This window comes from Mytilus galloprovincialis, chromosome 7 (genome assembly GCF_965363235.1).
Source record: "Mytilus galloprovincialis chromosome 7, xbMytGall1.hap1.1, whole genome shotgun sequence".
NCBI lineage: Eukaryota > Metazoa > Mollusca > Bivalvia > Mytilida > Mytilidae > Mytilus > Mytilus galloprovincialis.
Window position 1 is genome coordinate 45,281,904 of NC_134844.1, and position 5,337 is coordinate 45,287,240.

The 5,337-nt window shown below is 31.6% G+C and overlaps 1 long non-coding RNA gene across 1 annotated transcript; it reads left to right on the forward strand.

The window, feature by feature from the left end:
* The first annotated feature begins 445 nt into the window (after positions 1–445).
* LOC143081719 (uncharacterized) lies at positions 446–5,087 on the forward strand. The gene is made up of 4 exons (XR_012980051.1): positions 446–772; positions 1,434–1,537; positions 3,033–3,224; positions 4,644–5,087. It is a non-coding gene; the product is annotated as an uncharacterized LOC143081719 (long non-coding RNA).
* Positions 5,088–5,337: the final 250 nt, after the last annotated feature.

Genomic DNA, 5,337 nt, shown 5'->3' on the forward strand with positions numbered 1-5,337 from the left:
CTATATAAGCTGACTTGTTTGCCGAAATCTATTATTACATGTACCGAATGCTAATTTACAATGTGACACGATAAGCTGTCAATCAAAAAAAAAAAATCAATAATCCGCTATCGGGGCAATGAAATATCAACGGATCGATCTGTTTCCAGTCCTGTTAGTGTAATAGTCCCAGATAGAACGTAGAACATGTCAATAATATTAATACAGCTGACTTCTGGTATTAATACCACTTGTTTTCGCCAACCTTCTATCGTGATTGACACGCGAGTTTTATATCTACTCGTTAAAAGCGTGAACACCCATTTTATTGTAAAAAGACATATGTTAGATAACTTCACGTGTATGTAAATGAGAAATTCTAGGTTTCAACTAGAAACCCATATAAAAGCAGTGGAATTATTCTCTGATTTTCTGATTTTCTTTTTTTAATATTAATTTTCATTCTTTTCAAAAATGAAAATTTATACAATTGTTTTGATATTAAAATTAATTTTACAAAACGCAAGTTTAACTACCGGGAAATATCAGACAAAAGAGGACAACTTTATAATAGAGAGAAATAAAAAAATACGGTTGGTGAACCCAACGTTAGTAGGGAGAATGTCGGAAAGCCAGTGTGCATACGTCTGTTTGGAAAACAGTGACAACTGCTGTGAGATAACTTATGCTACCTCGACTCGAGAGTGTAAACTCGGACAGTCTGGTTGTTGTCATACGGTTTTTGATGAAATGGTTGGTTCAAACGTCCTACAGGCTAGTCGCAAATATGGCGGTAAGTCAAACCATTGCTAATGTTGGTTTTTAATCGCCAAGCTACTCATGATACAAGAGGTTCAGAATATTCATACCTTTTCCCTGAATGAGATCATGGACGCTGCAATTTCAGTAAGCCGCCATCATTTTCGTATCAAACATGTCAAAATATTGTCAACAGAATTGAACATAATCTTAAAATTACTTCTTTACTTATTTTGTTGTTTAAGAGCTGCCTAGATCATTAGACCGTTTCCGTCTAAATTTTATTTATCAGAATTAGTGTGGACATTTATAATTGTAGTTTTCCTTGAAGTGAGTAAATAACAAGGTGTCAAAATTAGTGAAGACCGATATAATTGTTCGCTAAAATGTCATCAAAATCGATATGTATGAGGCATTTTCAAATTTCCAAATGGTAAAAAAAGCGGTTTAGCTGTATTCCGGTTAGTTTGAAAAAACGGATCTACAAAAAATGTAAGTTATAGTTTTGACTCATCTTTTAGCATTTGTTAGTTGGTAACATGTTCAGAAATACATAATGCACGTGAGCTTAATCATGAGTTCAGATCATTTAAACAACTAGAATCTCACAATATTGTAACAAATTTTATCACATTGTTAGTAATAGCTAATAAAGTAGGACTCTATGTTATCCGTTAATTTTTTGTATATTTTAGAATATACTAAGATGTTGTTTGTTTCAAATGGCGGAGTTTTGGGTGATTGGGCAGATGAACAATTTTGTACTAAAGGTCATTACGCAATTGGTTACAAAATGAAGGTATGCTTTATTACATGCACGTTATCCTTTAATAGCGAACTGTAGATTGTTTAATTAAAGTTATAAGTTGCATGGTGCACAAGGGGCGACTTGCTGTTATAAGTTATATAGCATTGTGTCGACACTCAAATACATAAACGTTCCGTCCTTTATGTATTAGTTTGGATTATATAATCATTTTAAATTTGATCTTGCATATTCATTCCAGTTGTTTATTGAAAATAAAATATTTATATGTGTTCTCAAATTTTAATATCGTTTTTTTCTCATATTTCGATAACAAAACGACTGTCTGCTTTGCCTGCGTTACGAATTATATTAATCAACAATTCTTTTAACACGGTTTTTCCATAGATTCTTTTACATGAAGTTATAGCCGGAATTTATTTTGAAATCAATTAATGAATCGAGGTAAATAAATTTTTGCATCGATAATCAAGTTTGCCTTCGTATCGACTACACCCGCTACATTCACATCATCCACAATCTAACCGATGAATCTCTTTATGTGCTACCAAAGGTGAACTCAACGATGAATCCATTTGTGTGCTACCAACAATAATTGGAGAATATATTTATACTATATTTCCTTGTCTATTTTGAATTAAACAATTTCTGTATATTTCTTCTCTCAACCTGAAAGTATTCATAAAGTATGTCTCATTGACAAGAATAATGCACAGATATTATCTGACAAATGTAAAAAAGACTATAGAAACTTTATTGATTGCTCCTTTTGTGTCTCAAAAAAAAAACGACAATTGTAAAAAAATATGTATATTATATTTCCTTGACTATTTTGAAATAACAATTTCTGTATATTTCTTCTCTCAACCTGAAAGTATTCATTAAGTATGTCTCATTGACAAGAGTAATGCACAGATATTATCTGACAAATGGAAAAAAAGACTATATAAACTTTATTGATTGCTTCTTTTTGTGTAAAAAAAACCTTTTTTTTTTATTTGTACAAATGTATCTAAAATGAACAAAGTAAACAAACAGAAGAAATCGCAAATATGACTACAGACAAACAAAAGGAAACTTAAGAATATTTTTTAATTTTACATGTAAATAATTGGTCCAATGAAGGTTCGAATTCGCTAGACGTGTGGCTATTAATACCTTTGGATATTCTTGATCAAACCAAATTTCAGACACGCTAGATTCGCAGTAAATAAAAACACGATCACGAAGTAAAATTAAGAAAAGGTAAGTATAATCAACAAATTAGAAGCTCAAAATCATGTAGTCCAACAACACAGACAAAAAGAAAAATATCAAGCGAAATAGATCGGAAGCATTAAATGTATGTTAATCAGTACGTCAAATCAAGGTATCGTATAATACATATTTGCAATTGTTTATTTCGTTCGACTTCAATATGGACTAGCCGCAGGTGGATAATGAAACAAACGTATATAGCCCTACGTTAATTGAGAATATCATATATGCAAACATCATTTAAACTGCTTACTTTTACTTTTACCTACAGATTGAAGCGCCGCATGAAACAGATAATACCGAATTGAACGCTATTGAAATAATATGTGGCAGTAGAGGAGGTGAGCGCTGTGGTGATAAAGCAAGTTCTGGTCAGGAGCGATGGGGAGATTGGACTGGGGAAACACTTTGTCCAGCAATCACCTTTCTGACCTCTTTCTCTCTACAAGTACAGAAATACAATGTAAGTCGACTAGGTATAAATGTGTGTTCGACATCTAAAGATACCTGATGTCTCCTCAAAATATTCTTATGAATAATTTACAAACCTAAAACTTAGATGTCTAAATGGATTAAATGTAATTAAATTACACACGAAATCATTTGCAAAACAACCAATATTTTCCTTACCTTCATTTTCCTTTCCAAATTGAATAAGTCCGTGTCAAACCCTTTGGCGTTTGCTCTTCAACTTCGTAATTTATTTGGCATTTTAACTTTTTTTATTGAGCGTTTCTGATTATTCGTTTGAAGACGAAACGCGCATCATGCGCAAGTAAAAAATTTCAATCCTGGTATCTCGAGTTTATTCCATGTAATAAAGCTACTAAAATATATCAAATATGGAATGTACCTACACTAGGTCATGTAATTCTAAGCTTGGCGATATGATTTGATTTATTTGTATATTTTTTTGTTCTTGTATATCTTTAATAAGATATTACTTAATATGTGTTCCGAATTTTAGAAATGAGATCATAAGACAATATTTCTTATCATTCGTTTGCCAGATTTATAGTTACATAAAATTTAAATGAAATTTATTTATTTACAAAATACTCCGTTATTTCATAACAAATTAAATGGACTTAAAAAGAAGAGCCATCACATTTCAGAGGTAAATAAATTTATTATTTGCTTATGTTGAAGTCGACTGACAATTTGATGGATGTACAGGAAGGAAAGATATACACTCACCAAATATACATGCTTTATTTCCGTATTTACTACAATTTTTATATATTACACAATTTTATTCATTTTTACAATGTTATATATAAAGTCATTCTTGTTGGTTCATAGATCGAGATAAATTTTTATAAACGAAAACAAAGATACGCCAACTAACGATTAAATCAACCCATGCTGTTCCAAATTGATTGAGTTATCTAATGCGTCGTTCACACGTTATTCGAATTCGATTCGCATTAACTAATTCGCATTCGAAGCGTTTTACGTCCAAACGGAAATTCTAGTTGCAATGCGCGTCAATTTTGCTTTACTGTCCGAACGACGTTAACTTTTACTTCGTATCAACAAAAACGGATTTCTATTGCGAAATAGTTAATGCAAATTAGCCAATTCGAATTAATTCGAATTAAAAAGGAAGAGTGTGTGGACGCGATAAGCGAATTCGATTCGCATTCGATTCGAATTCAACTCGAATTAAATGTACGTGTGAACTAGGCATTACTAGTAAACCTCTTCAAACAGAAAACAAATCATTAGAGTACTTATTCAAACGATGATGACACTGACAAACTATTCTACTTTATAGAATTAACGAATAGCGACATAAAAGTTCCATATACATTGAGTATTTAAATTCATGCTCTTGCTAAGAGGGTGAAATCAAAACAGCGTCTTTTCTTTTGTTTGATAGGACAAAAGTAAGGATAACACAGGTGCCAACCATGTCAAATTCAAATGCAGAAATTTCAAAGATAGCGGGAATGACTTCGACCTAAGCTATCCACCGGGGTATGGACCATATGGCTCTTACGGCGAGTGGAGTGATGCCTGTCCAGTTAACAGTGCCATTTGTGGTATAAAAACCAAGATTCAGTCACACCAAAGATTCGCCGACGATACCGCACTCAATGATGTTAAATTCTTTTGTTGTGAATAAAACGCTATTGTCACTTTAGCAACATGTACAATAATTAAATATTTTCAATCTTTTGTAGTTTTGACAAAGTTCAGAATGTTTAAAGTTTGTTATATTTTCAAATTAAAAGATTTCTATATTTTCAAATTAAAATATTGCTTTATTTTAAAATTAAAATATAACACAACAATTTACGAACAATTGTGAAAAAAAGTTTCTTTAAAGGGCAATAAATCTTCAAGGTTTCTTTTGTTTTTTTTATGTTTACAGAAATACACTAATTTCATAAACTTGATGTTGTCTTTTTCAAATACACGGTATTTACTACCAATTACACGAACTCTTTTTTTTTGTTGGTGACGTCATATTCTTGTTTTTTGTGTGCGAATTGCACGTCTAGCGTAATTTTGGTCTTGGCATCTTTGATCAGTTTTTCCCATTATTGCACCTTTTTTTTTGCGTCTATGTT